The sequence below is a fragment of the Choloepus didactylus genome, chromosome 13 (assembly GCF_015220235.1).
Source record: "Choloepus didactylus isolate mChoDid1 chromosome 13, mChoDid1.pri, whole genome shotgun sequence".
In the NCBI taxonomy this organism is placed as follows: domain Eukaryota; kingdom Metazoa; phylum Chordata; class Mammalia; order Pilosa; family Megalonychidae; genus Choloepus; species Choloepus didactylus.
Window position 1 is genome coordinate 31,191,561 of NC_051319.1, and position 14,945 is coordinate 31,206,505.

The 14,945-nt window shown below is 35.8% G+C and overlaps 1 pseudogene; it reads left to right on the forward strand.

Moving 5' to 3' along the window:
• The first annotated feature begins 1,686 nt into the window (after positions 1 to 1,686).
• Positions 1,687 to 1,975, forward strand: LOC119507570 (annotated as a pseudogene).
• Positions 1,976 to 14,945: the final 12,970 nt, after the last annotated feature.

Here is a 14,945-nt window from a genome sequence, read left to right on the forward strand (position 1 = left end):
GGTCTACACTGTATACCAGCTTAGATTTACTCAAATGGTGTCCTGTATTAGTCTTATCCCAACTAGACTGAAGACTCCTGAGAGGAGAGGGTTATGCTTTATACTCTTTTCCCATTCCCACAGTGAGCAGAAGAGTACAGAACCCAAAGTGGGTGTCAAACACATATCAGTTAACAGACTGATAAACATTAGAGTTCATTTCCACTTCATCCTGATGATAAATCAGTATTTCTAGCACTAGCTGTAGCAGATTCATTTCTTCTATAATTACCATACATTAAAAATATGGATAAACTTTGGAATAAAAATCAGCCTTTCTAATAATTAACTTAGCTAACAAGCATTTAAGGTGCCAATCCCTATCTTCTAGGGGCTCATATTCTCACAGGGAAAGAGACACATCAATAAATTAAGATGCCATGTGGGAAATATACCAAAGAGGCAAGGTCTACCACATGAAAGCCCATTGAGGACAGAGAAACTCCCAGAGATTTTCTAATCACATTCTACAATCTAACAATCAATGTCCAAACAACTTGTTGGACATGAATTCTGAACCAATTCTTTTTCATTTGATGTTACTTTATAAGACTAGAGTGCTTTAAAACAAGAAAATTTACAATTTATATGGAAGTTCCCAGCAAATTAGTCAGTGGAGAGATTAAATAATTTAGAAAATAGGAGTTCACCACATAAATTGGATTTGGAGACTGTACATTTGGAAAAGCTTAATATGTGATGGCATACTAGTAAAACTATTGTTTGCTTTTTATTCAGAATAAAAACCACACTCACCTGCGGTGTTTCTACTTCATGTTATTTACTGTGGTTTTTCTTTTTCATGCCTATACAATTCCTTGCACATATGCTTGGGTACTGGAATACATCCAACTGGTTTTTATTCAGGTGTATCCTTAAGTAAAAATTAGTGTAAGATGGGAACATTGTCTTTACTTTTTCTGCAATCTTAATGTCACATGACAATGTCAAGATCTCATTGCAGACCAGTGTGCACATCAAAGGTGTGTCTTAAACTCCTTGAGATGATTGTGAATGCTCTTTTTTGCACCTCCCTTTCACACTACAGGATTCTGTTATCCTTGTGTGTTATCTTTGCATTAAAATATGATAATTAGATTTCATTTCCTTCCAGAAGCAGGTGGGGCAGAGCTCTGAATTTAAAAGAAATTCAGCTAAGTGGTGGCTGGTAGCAGGAGAAAGCAGTAAACCTTACAGATCTGGAAAATAATCTTGGAATAGTAAATTCAATAAAGAGCAGCCCAAAGTGGAAGATGAAACAAGAACCAGATTTAGGAGCAAAAAGAACACATTCATCATCTCTCTTCAGTTTTTCTAAACAATGCTCAATGATTAAAGCAGAATTGTAACAATGTCTGATGTGCTTCTAAATGCAATTGGAGGAAATATTTAAGACAATGATATTATTAATGGGGGAGGGCAAAATGATGTAAAAAGAGATAAGTTTTCTATACTTGACCTGGCAAGATGATGACTCCAGTAGAATGTGGCAAGTTATGTATATATAATGCAGTACCAAGAGCAACCACTGAAAATTCTATGTGAAGAGGTACATTCAAAAACACTATATAGACTGACTTCCACGTCCCAGCTCACCGAGTGTCCACCCCATGCTTCCCGGCCAAGGTTTCAACAGACCTCACCAAAATGCCATCTCAAATGGAACACACCATGGAACCTATGATGTCTACATTTCAAAATTTCCCAGGAATAAAGCTACTTAACCAAGGAGAACCTGAGACTACTCATGGAAAAGAGTTCCAGGATTTTGGGAAAATCAAAAAGACCCGCTATCTGTGGGCAAAATAATGATGGATCTGGACCACTGTTGAGATGGCAAAATGGGCTTCCAGAGTTTCTTTTCACTAATCACTGGGCTCACCCCACATGCAATGACTATTTTGTAGTACACATGAAGCTGAAGGGAAAGAAGTAGGCACAACTGAGAAATAATTCCCCTTACCCTCTTAAGAATTATCCCAAAAGTTGCTTAAGAAATCTACCCCACAGCTTCCCTCAGCATAAGAATTTCTTAACAAATCAGAATACTTAGAAAATGTACAAATAAAATCCAACTATCATTTGACAAATAATGGAAAAAAAGTAAATTAAATGCCAGATAAGCCTTTAATTTTTATATTGTATGCATCCTCTTACCCCCAGTAAACAAATTCCTTTTTTAAAATCTCTAGAAAACAAAACAAAACACTATAAACAAGTCAAAATGGAATTCAAAACAGGTTCAAGTAACCCACAGGTTAAAGGCAGGAAAAAGGAAACAGAAAAAAGAAAAACAGAGAGACACACAGAAAACAAAAAATAAAATGGCATACTTAAGCCCTAACATACCAGTGATTATATTAAATATAAATTATCTAAATGCACCAATTAAAAGACAGAGATAGGTAGTGTGGATTAAAAAACATGACCCAGCTATATATTCACTTCAAATATAATAATATGGGCCGGTTGAAAGTGAAAGGATGGAAAAAGAAATCATACCAACATTAATCACAGGAAAGAGAGAGTGACTATTTAATATCAGACAAAGTAGACTTCAATACAAATGAAATTACTGGAGACAGTGAGGGGCATTATATAATGACAAAAAGGTCAATACACCAAGAAGACATAGCAATCCTAAATGTGCATGTACCAAACAATGGAATTGCATACTAAGTGAAGCAAATACTAACAGAATTGAAAGGAAACATAGACAAATCCACAAAAATAGTTGGAGACTTCAACATTCCACTCAATTGATAGAACAACCAGATAGAAAAGCAGCAAGGATGTAGAAGTACTCAACAATGCCATCAGCCAACAGGATCTAATCAACATTTATTGAACATTCCACCCAACAGCAGAATTTCAAGTTCCCATGGCTTATATACCAAATAGACCATATCCAGGTCCAAAAAACAAACCTCAGCAAATTTAAATTGAAATAATTTAAAGTATATTTTCCAACCATAATAGAATCAAACTAGAAATCAATAACAGAAAGATAACAGGAAAATCTCCTAATACTTGGAAACTAAATCACACACTTCTGAATAATGCATGCCAGCTAAAGCAATGCTAAGAGAGGAATGTATAGAACTAAATCAAAGAAAAGAAGAAAAGTCCCAAACATAATCTAAGCTCCCACCTCAAGAATCTAAAGAAAGAGCAGCAATATATGCTCAATTCAAGCAAAAAAAGGAAATATTAAAGATCAGTGCAGATAAATGAAATCAAAAATAGAAAAACAATGGAGAAAACCAACAAAACAAAGAGCTATATCTTTGAAAGGATCAATAAAATTGGCAACATCTAGCAAGACTGACAGAGATAAAAAGAGCGAAGACACAAGTTACCAGTACAGGAATGAAACAGGAAATATCACTACAGACTCTGCAGACATCAAAAAAAATAATAATAATAATAAGGAAAAGCTATGAATACTTTGCACACACAAATATGACAACTTATATGGAATGGACAAATTCCTTGAAAAACACAAACTACAATAACTCACCTGATATGAAACAGATAATTTTAATAACCCTACTAACTATCAAGAAAATTGAACTTATAATTTCAGTCCCTTCAATCCTATACAATCTCTTCTAGAAAACAGAAAAGGAAAGAGACTCTATTAAGAGAATGAAAAGACAAGCTATATAACAGGAGAAAATATTTACAAATCACATACTCATCAAAAGACTAAAATCTAGAATATTTAAAGAACTCTCACAACTCAACTGTAAAAAAAAATCCAATTAAAAAATGGGCAAAACCAAGAAGAGAAATTTCACTGTAGAATATATGCAAATGAAAAAATGTTCAACATCATTAGTCATTAGGGAAATGCACATTTAAACACAATGAGACATCCGTGCATACCTGTCGGAATGGCTAAAATTAAAAATAACACCACCAAATGCTGGCAAGGATGCAGAGAAACTTTATCATTCATACACCATTGTAAAGAATGTAAAATAGTACAGTCACTCAAGAAAACATTGTGGTGGTTTCTTTAAAAACAAAACAAAACAAATAAAAATGCTACTGTCATGTAACTTAGAAATTGCATTTATCCCAGACAAATAAAGACATATTCACAAAAAACTCGTACATGAATGTATATAGCAGCCTTACTTGTAACAGCCAAAAACTCGAGACAACCCAATGTCCTTCAATTTGTGAAAGGTTAAGCAAACAGTGGTACATACATTCCATGGAACACTATTCAGCAAGTAAAGGAAACAATCTATTGATACAAAAGCTGAACTGAATAAATCTCTAGAGAATTGTGCTGAGTAAAAAAACCAAAGGTTACATTCTGTTTGATTCCATTTATATAACATTCTTGAAATGATAAAATTTTAGAAATGGAGAACAGGTTAGTTGTTGCCAGAGTTAAAGAGTTAGTAGGAACCAGGTGGGAAGTAGGGTTGGCTATAAAAGGGCAACACAAGGGATCCTTGTGGGATGAAAATGTCCTCAACTTGATTATATCAAGGTCAATATCCTGGTTGTGATATTATACTGTAATTTTGCAAGATGTTACCTACTGAGGGAAGATGGGTACAGGATACATACGATCTCTTTCTTACTACTGCATGTAAATCTATAATTATCTCAAAATAAAAAGTTTAATTTAAAAAAATAGCCCAATATCATGGCCGGTATCTTTTAATAAAGAAAACACAAAGAGAAGATAATATCAAGAAACCATGAAGAAGGAAAACTATGCTGCTTCTTTCCAAAATATCTGCCTAGCAATATAAAATGGGAAGAGACTTGGGAGTGTTAAAGAAGCAATGTATTTTAATGTGGTTAAAAGGAGATATTTGTAGATTTATATATGGTACCAGAATAAAAAATTTAAAAACCCATCAGTCTGTACCACAAACAGTGAACTCTGATGTAAACTATGGACTACAGTTAATAGTATAATCATAATAATATTCTTTCATCAGTTATAAAGTTACCACACTACTGTAAAATGTTAATAGGGAAAACTGCACATGAGAGGCAGTTATATTATTGTAACTCCGTATTTTCTGCCTACAACTTCTCTAATTAAAACATTATGTTAAAAAGAAGCAATATCCATGAGCAAAAAGTAATCACAAGGGTTGTATTTTGACACACATTTAAAAAATTTTAAAGATAGGATACCTTTATGTAGATAGTAATAGAATATGCCAGTAATACAAAAAGCAAAGAACGTAATTAATCAATAGGTGCATATCTTTACACTGAAAAATCTGTTAAACCAAAAAAAAAGGGTTTTAAATTTTACATAGCCCCAAATTAAGTACCCATGTTAGATTAGTCACTGTTTAAGTAAATTCATGTTTTCTGTTTCCATTAAATTATACATGAAATTATGGGAGACATAAAAAAACAAAACAAAATGAACTCAGTCTAATATACTTTGCATTTCTAAAATAATGTCGGAATCCCCATACTAATGATATATACCACGTAAATCATGTGTACGTGTTTACTCTTACAAGGAACACATTCTTTCACCCCAGGCAATACTGTACAACATCTGCCTCAGACCAAGTCATGGCAAAATTAGATTGAGAAATAAATGACCTCTTTTGCCTTTCATGTATGTATCTATAACGTACATTTGGTTTAAATGTTTTGACAAAATTGAGTCATTTTTCAATTGGCTAATTTAATTTGAAATGTGAACACACTTAGTAGACTGAGATGTATTATACAAAGAACAAATATTAATTAGCTTATCATTTGATTGTAGTGACTAAGTTAAGAATTAACTAGCCTGGTCAGTTCAGTCAAAACAGTCATACTGGTCATGTTGTTTAGGTTATGTTTTAACCTTCTTAAAGTCAGACATTGTAGATAATGGCATTAGTTTTTTAAAAAGATAATAGATACTTTGGAAATTTGAAGTTACTTCATTTTGACTGCTCATTAGCAACACCCTTGGGCTTAAGGAATAAAGAAGTCGGAGAAATCAGTGTGCTGTTAAGTCCTATTTTTAGATTAACTCCCAAATTCTACCTTAACGCTCTGTTCTAACTTCAACCACCCTTGTTCAGGCTCTCATCACTCATATTCAAATGCTGCTGCAAACCCCTGTCTAGTTTCTGTCTCTAATTGATTTTCCCTCCAATTCATTCTGAGCAGTGCCAGGCAGCTACTTAAAATACATTTTTCCATTTTTCACTCGCCAGCTCAGGACCCTAGGATGATTCAATATTGTCAACTCCTCTAGCCCTTATCTGCTCCAATCCCCCTGCTGCACCTTGCTTCCTGCAATTCACCCACACACACTCCACCCTAAACAAGCAAGCCTCCTCACTTGCCCATGTCAAGACCCAAATCTGCCCTCATAACTGGGATTTTCAAGCCTGAAAATATTTCCTCAGCCTGTGCCACTGAATTCTCTTCAGTCTTCCTCTAATCTCAAGACCACTCATACTTCAAGGCCCAGCTCAAGACTGTCAAGCAAACAGGTTATGACCTCCCAACCCTCAGTCCAAAGTTGTTCCTTCCAAGACTATGCTGAGTTATGTTCAAAATCAGAGCCAATTTTACAGCCTTAATTTTTCTCTTATTCATTCATTCACTCATCTACTCTAGGAAAATATACTAAGCGTTTTTTATGTGTAAGATACTTTGCTAATTAATATAATTATTTCATATCCCTTAGTTTTTAATATAGGATTGGATATTCAGTAAATAAAATGAATCTTGCCTTATCTTCTTTTCCAGACTCCTCAAAATCCAGCAGAGTAATTGGTATATTAACATCACTAACACTGAGCATTAATTGAGGAGCTTCAACCTAAACCCAGTACTCAGTACTCAGTACTTTCCTCAATGTTGGAAACTCAAAAGACGCAAGACATGACCCTGCAATCACAGTTTAGATGGGGGGGACAGTGCCAAATGAACGGTATATGCTCTAATGTTAAGCACCAAGAGAGAGCAAGACACAGGTGGTAGTGCTATTCATGTTGTAGATTTCTGTAGTGGATCCTGTGGTGCTTGGCCCAGTTCTTTTTTTGAGGGCTGATGCACCTGTCCCTAGAGTTGAGGATATCAGTATTGACTGCTGCATCTCTCGTCGAGAATTGCCTTCAGCTACAGGAAACTGCCTTACCCAAGGTCACAGCACTTCCCAAAGTGCAACCCACAGCCAGCGACTGCCTGATGTAGGGAAACAAAGGCCCAGGCTCCTTTGCCTCTATTTGAGCTAACACTGAAGGGCCATCCAACCTCAGGGCTCCCGCCAGAATCAGCTGGGGTCTCATTTGCAACAGTGCTGATACTCGGGTTATCACTATGCCCAATACTGCCTTACTTACTTCTTTGGAAATGTATTTCCCAAGTGTGCTCTTTAATAAAACTTTGACGTGCAACTCCCCAACTCAGAGTCTGTTTCCAGGGAACCTAATCTATGTTCATGCTTGTTCTGGTTCAGAGCCCTACCAACAGGTGCCCTCTCACGTCTTATCTCCTTCAAAGTTCCTGGAGTAGGCAAAATTTTTACCTCCATCTTTCACAATGGAAGAAACCCAGGAACAGAGAGGCAAAGTGTCTGAGATCGCACACCTAGGGAACAGTGGACCCAGGACGCAAACCCTGAACTTCTCAATCTCAACCACCCAGGGCTCTTCATCCTACGCCAAGCTGTTTGGAAAGTGGCTGGTTTTAAGAAAAGCATATGAATGCCAAAACAGGCACACTCTTTTGTTGAATAGACAGATGCTTTGTTATGCTAGGCCTGCCCCAGTAAATTGTCAGGTGAAGGAGAGAAGAGGATACTTCACCCTGAGAACAGGCTACTCTGGAAGACACAGAGGAAGGGCAAGCACAGGGAGCAGTGGCTTGATCATCCAACCTGCTTGATAAAGGAATATATCCTTATGGATGTCCAGTTCTACCCACTCCAAAAATCTGCTAACTCATAAGAGTACGGGGTGGGGGAGGAAATAGGAAGTGCCGTTCCTATGCTGATCGTTCAGCGCAACCCCGAAGCAAGAGGACCAAAATGAGGATCCCCCAACAGTGCACGCTTGCAAACATCAATCTCAGGCAAGGCAGAATAAAGGCTTTGCTGAGCTGGAGAATGGGATGGAAGTGCTGCTGTAGGAAATGTGATCGGGAGTCAGCAAAAGAATTGTGAGCAGCCGTAAAATTAGAAACCATGACTCTGGTTTTGTGATTTTCTATAGCGACATTCCAGCCCAGCTGCATGATACAAGAAATAAAATAGTAAGCATGACCCTGGGTGGAGAAATTCTCTTCCCTTGATTGAGTCCTTATGCTTGTTGATAGATTTAAATATACATGACAAAATGTCAGCTAATTAGAAATATTAGCATATTGGATCCTAGGCCTTGTCCTCCAGTCAGACGGGTGGTTTAGCAAAGCAGTTAAAAGCAGAGGTTCTGCAGACAAAGAACCTGGGGCATGAATCCACTCCCTACTCTAAGCAGCAGTTGATCTTTGGGAATGTTATTTAACCTAGTATATACTGTATATACAATAGGGATAATAAGAGTACACACTGTAAGTTCATCATGAGAGTTAAATAAGATAAGGTACCTGAAGCATTTAGCTCAGTGTTCAGAAGTGCTGAATAAATGTTAGATAATAACTGGGGAGAAAGAGAACTTGACAAAACAACAAGCACTACTTGCTTTATAGGTTACGACAATTAAATCAGAGATTAAGAAACTAGCACTTATCACATTTTACAATTAAATACAATAAATGTATTTATTTGTTGCTTGCTTCTCCACTAGACTTTTGACTATAACAGCAGAAACCTCTGTTTCAGCCATCATTGCTGAATACAGTACCCAGGACATAATAGGTATTAATTAATTAATTAAATTAAACGTGGTATCAAGGTAGGAGAGCAATCACAGAAATGCTTAATTAGAAACTTGACCTTGTATGTCCAGATGATTCTACAATCACCACACTGATTAAAAAATAAATAATACAAACAATGCATTAATTGACCCATTTCCTGAATTCCCACAGTTGGTTGCTTTTCCTTCCTGAACAAAAGATAAACTGCCATCTTGCTGGTATTTTAACCATCCTTTCGGGGGTTGCTCCTTCCTGTTCCTGAAGAAAATTCATCCTCCCCTGGGCAGATTAAGGGAATGGGAGTTTTCATCGTGTGTGTGTGTGTGTGTGTGTGTGTGTGTGTGTGTGTTTGTGTGTGTGCATGTGTGTTTTGTCATTGACATAACACTTTTCCATTGTTACCCAGAGCTCTCTCTTCTTCCTGTTTTCATCCCTAGCCACTACCCCTAATTACTATCCATAATCACCACTTGACTCTCCTCCACAATTTGACCTCTGTATTAGATTCCTGAATCCCCCTATAACTTTGGCCAAAGAGTATAATCCATAGAATGGAAAAGTGTCATGAAATCATGGTTAGAGCATGGAGACAAATATTTGTTTCGTTGAGTTATCACTTTTAAAAGCAAAACTCTCCATAGCATGTTTTAAAGTAAATATTGTGAAGGGACACTGGATGTCATGTGGGCAAAAATAGCTCTGATAGGAAGTTGCTGTCTTGTCTGTTAATTGACACTGTTTGTGTTTGGGTTTTCAGCTTTTCAGGGCTCATTTTTGCCTTGTAAATACATGAGAAACAAATAGAGGGTTTCACATCTGCTTTTGCATCATGTTGTTTACTGGAAAGAGTTTCTTTAATGTTGGTTGACTGTGAACAATACTTTTTATTTTCTTATGGCTCTTTCTAGTAAACAACAGATCTTACCTAAAAATGGTGGCCAGCCTAAAGGCTTTGTAATTCAAATGCTAAATGATATCTGCCTTCAACACCAGCCTGCCCAATGCACAGGGAGGCCTCTCCTGGATTTTCTGTCAGGGCCCTTGGCTCCACACAGTTTGGGGAATATTCAGCCAGTGTAATTTAGATCATATGTGTTCATGTGTGTGTCCAGGTATTTTTCTTTCCAGCTTGTTTCTTTAATTCACCTGTAGGATGTATCTTGATCTTGAGTGACTTCTGTTTAGAATTTAAGTATCTTAAGAAAGAATTTTAAACATGGGATTAAAGGAATCTTTTATATATAAATATCTTCAACTACTAAATTAATAGTTTAATTAAAACTATATTCAGCGATTTTGTGTATTAAATAGCTGAAACTAATATTTATCTTACTAATTTTTGTGCTGAAACCAAGTCTGTTTCAATACAAAAGACAGGGTAATTACCAAACTATTGATTTACTTCACCTTCAGCCAAAGTTAAACAAAAATTTATAAATATTGGTTCTGAGAGATTTAAACCCATTTAGCCACATGAGTAATGTGATTTTGCCATTGACTGAATGAGAGGAAAACAAAAGCCATCAAATCATGGGTCCACAACCAGTGGAAACAGGGCTTTTCTTCTCAGGTAAAGGCTTTGTTGCAGAATTAGGTGAATGAGTCCAATCTCTCATGGCAAATAGGCAACTCAGAAAAGAGTTAATTCAAAGATGTCAGAAAACACATATTCCTTAGAAAAACAACTGTATACACAGAAAAAAATCATCATCAACATGTCAGAGATAAACCACAATAATGTATAGTCAGATACCCAGAAAAAAGTTGTATATACAGTTTGTGGAGAGGATGCTGATTCCCTAGAGGGCCCTGAAGAACTCACCTAGCCTTTTTGTTTCTTGAAGCATAATTATATACTTTAAAATGTATGCTACAAGTCTATTACTGTTGTATGTCTTTGCAATGTTCATTATTTATCATACACCATAGATCCTGCCATAAGTAAGTGAAATGGTCTTCTGGGAGGCTGCTTGGGTATCAGCCCAATTGGAGCAGTAACTGACCCAGTTGACCATTGGTGGTCTCAACATAGTAAAATATCTTCCAAAGTGATATGTGTTTGGAGAAGGATTTTTTTTAAAATAAACATTCCCAAATCAATTAAATAAACATTCAAAGTCTACTATGTGTGAAGCACCGTATTTAAAACTTGGGGAAATATCAGAAGCATTACATTTTTCAAAGGAAAGGTGAGACATGAACATGACTAACTTTGAAATAAAGCAGAATATAGACACTATATTGGAGTTTTCAAAAACATTGTGTTTAGATCAAGGTAAATTATGGGGACAAGGGTCTTCAGCTGGAGGAGGGGGATATTTACTATTAGTTATTACTTTAAAGAGTTTATTTTATTGTAATGAAAGTCAGTGCCATCCAGAAGGTATCATGCACATGCATAAATGATTTAGCACAAGCAAAACCTGAGGCGAGCCACTTCTTTTGGCTTAGGGCTTACGGACAGCCAGGCAGCCTTGAAGCTGACCCAATCCTGCTGGTCCGGTCAGTAGTGGTGTTGCCTGGATCACTTTGACCAATCTGGCTTGAAGCAACTTTTGGTGGACTGACCTGTGTGCATCTCCTGAGGTAACACACAGTTCCCATGACCAGTGGCAACAAATCCATATATAGGTCATTAACTCCCAACACAAAATTTTCTGAGCCTGCACACAGCAACTCCATCATCGGAGTCATGCGTGGGCCCTTGGTTAAGGCTGAATCAGCCACCTACCTGCATTTTGAATATTTAGCACACTATAAAAGTTTGTTTTACCTGGACATTTTAAAGTCGTTTCAAAATTTATGCAAAAAAAGACTATCATGAACATTTAAAGAATGAAATAATGTTGGAAAAAACACAAATCCTAGATTTGTGTCATTATGCATCTCTAATTGTACTTTTATGCCCTCCTGCTCTCCCCTGATTTTTCCCTACAGCATAATCATCATAGTTCACAATACCTGCTTTGCTTCTGCACAAGTTTTGAAGATAGGGTCTAAATTGAAACACATTGAATTTGAGAGAATCTATCGCCTAATATGTCAATAAAAACCAACAACTATATTTCAACAAAGGCCCAACAGCCTTCTCCTGGTCTTTTCCTAAGTGCTTAGTTTGCAGCTCTGCGTGTAATCTAATAATCACTTTTCTGATCCAAATATCAATACTTAATGCTTATTGCCAGAACTCCAAGTAAGATGGCCTGGCCACCTCCTCCTTAATAAGAAAAAATGATCTAAGCGCTAGCAAGGCTTTGATGAAGCGGGGAGTGAACTGAAGGGAGCTCCTTCTGCCAACACAGCAGCAATGTGTTTTCTGTCTCCACTGAACTTCCAAAAATTTGTAATTTATTTGGAAGAATATGTTACAGATAAGAAAAAAGAAAAAAAAAAAAAAAAGCATCTGGAAGCCTTCTTGCCAAATGGTAACTTTCTGGAATTTTCCTCATTTAGAAGCAATTTCTGGAAATTTTCTTGATTAATACAAATCCGTGAACAAACTTAAAAATGATGGCTTTGTTATTGCTTTGGCACAATATGTTAACAACACTGAGAGTGCTGCCAAAACTCTCAGAGTTCTTTCATGCGGATTATGGTCTTGTTTACATATCCAGCTGTACCGAGGCCTTGTCCACGGTGGTAACCTAACAATGTTCCCAGCGGGGATGCCCATTAGAGGAGGGGAGACTAACTGAAGTTTAGTTTGTTTAAATTGAGCAAGAATGTACAGCGGCCCTCAGATCTTTGGGGAATGTGTTGGAAGCATACCCTTTCTGGGATCTGTTTTCATTTATTTAAGGAGGATGTTTGCATTGCTCAAAAATTGCAATACACAAACTTGCCATACAAAATGCCTTCCAAATGTTTACTGTGGTCTGTACAGAAGTGAGTAGAAAACACAAATAGTACCAGATAGAAGTAAAATGCTTAATGGAAAAAGTAATTGCTGGTCTCCGTCATTTTTATTGATTAAAAGCTCAAACTACTTTCTGTATGTGCATGTGCGTTTGTGTATGAAGCATGATCATTGAAATCTAAAAGAAAGATAAAACTCACTGAAAAATATGGATTTGGAATTGTGAGAAACTGTTTCTTATAAACAGCACGTTATGCAAATGTTTTCTTTTTATTGGTTTACATAGATTTATTTACATGGATTTTTATTGGGAGTTTATTTTCCAGGTTCTAATGACAATGCATTAATAGTTTTTTTCCCAAAAAAATGTGCAAAACAGAATTACATGTTACATGTTTTCTAATTTTTCACAAAAATTTTACTGAAGTTTTAGTTGCTGCATGTTATCACCACAAAAGAATCAAGGGTATAAATCGCCTTTTGCTAACTTTCTTGTATTTGTGAAGTCTGTAAATGAAAATAGTCCGTTCAGAAGAAACTCACTTTTTCTGCTTTCTATCTTCATTGGTAATAGAGAATCAGGAGTAGACCAACAAGATTTCATCTGCTCCTGCTCCGTTAGCTCGACTGTCACATAAAGGCTTCCTCACAAAGTGTTTTTTCTCTGACACCAGCTGAGAGGTCACAGTGCTTCCATTATGTTAAAAATACATAGAGGTTTAAATTGAAATGTTGGATATTATTTGGGTCAAAATAAAAAACTTCCTGGAAAACTCAGGATTCGCAGTGGTTCATTCTTGAAATTATATCCTAAATCAGTCTTACCAAAGTAATTTTCATCAGAAGATTTATTTTTTAGTTTAATCAAGAAGTGAAACTCCAGTGGATATTAAAAAAAAACATGATTTTCATTTCTCAAAAAAATTAATTTGATATGTAATTTCATTATATAATATCCTTGATATTAGTAGGTCAGTGTTTTAATTAAATGAATTATGTTCACTTGTTCTAACATCTCACTAATTTGCCAAAGGAAAAAAAAGAAAGTTACCCATTTTCTGTGGAGCTATTTAATCATTTACTTTTGTGCCTTTGTATTTAGCATTGTCACAATGCAAACAGCAGAAAAATGCAATGTTTTCCCCCCACGTCACCAAGCTTCAAGATCAGGGCTGGAAGGCAGAAGGATGAGACTGTGATCATTTGTTTACAGAGGCATTTTTATTTTTCCTATAATGAATTTTACACTTCTACATTTTAACAAAAACAGTCTCAACATAGGTTTGAATCAATGTTAATTAGTAAAAGACATAATAAAATATAAGAGCAAAGAACACAGCATCAGGCTGCCTTAGCTTTTATACCAACTCTTCTGCTTACCAGCTCTGTACTTTTTTTTTTGTCTGTGCCTCAGTTTTCTCTTAAATAAAAATAGACCTAAGAATGGTAATTTCTCCATTGGGTCTTTGTGGGAATTAAATGAAATAATATATAAATGTCACTGACAAAAGTGCCTGGCCTATAGCAAGCCCTCAATAAATATCATGCATAAAACTAGTATTGGAAGGATTAGTTGAGCTAGTTTTTAATTCTTTTTAGGATTTTCTGTGATTTTAAAACAGTTAATAGTGCATTTTTAAAAGTATCAAAGCTCTTATTGACAGAGTATTACTGAAAGTATTTCACAATTGTTCTGACAATATTAGACAGCCAAACCTGAAAATATTTTCAAACTATTAAGATTCTGAAAGACAGACCTGAATAAATCACTTAGAAGCAACGCTTTTCTATATATTATTTTGAAAATTCCCTTAGGGAGAACACTGTTGAGATTAAAATCCAATTAGAAATATTTGTGACATATCCCTATGGACTTGTAAATACTATTAATGAAGATCATTTTAATACTCAAACATTTTCCAGAACTTTGTGTTCAGGATTTTATTGTTCTTCACTGTGAACTATTTTCTTGTATTCAAAGTCTAGAAGGTATCCTCTACTGACAAATTAATTTCAAAATATATTATTAAATATATCAAATAAAAAAAAAGTTTTTTAGAATACTCTTAATATGTAGAAGAAACTGCCAAATGTGTCCAGATGCTGACAACTGTGTTTCCTCAAGATGTCATTCCATAGATATTCAGCGAATTAACATCAAATGTGACCATTCTTTGTTTCTGGACTACAACCT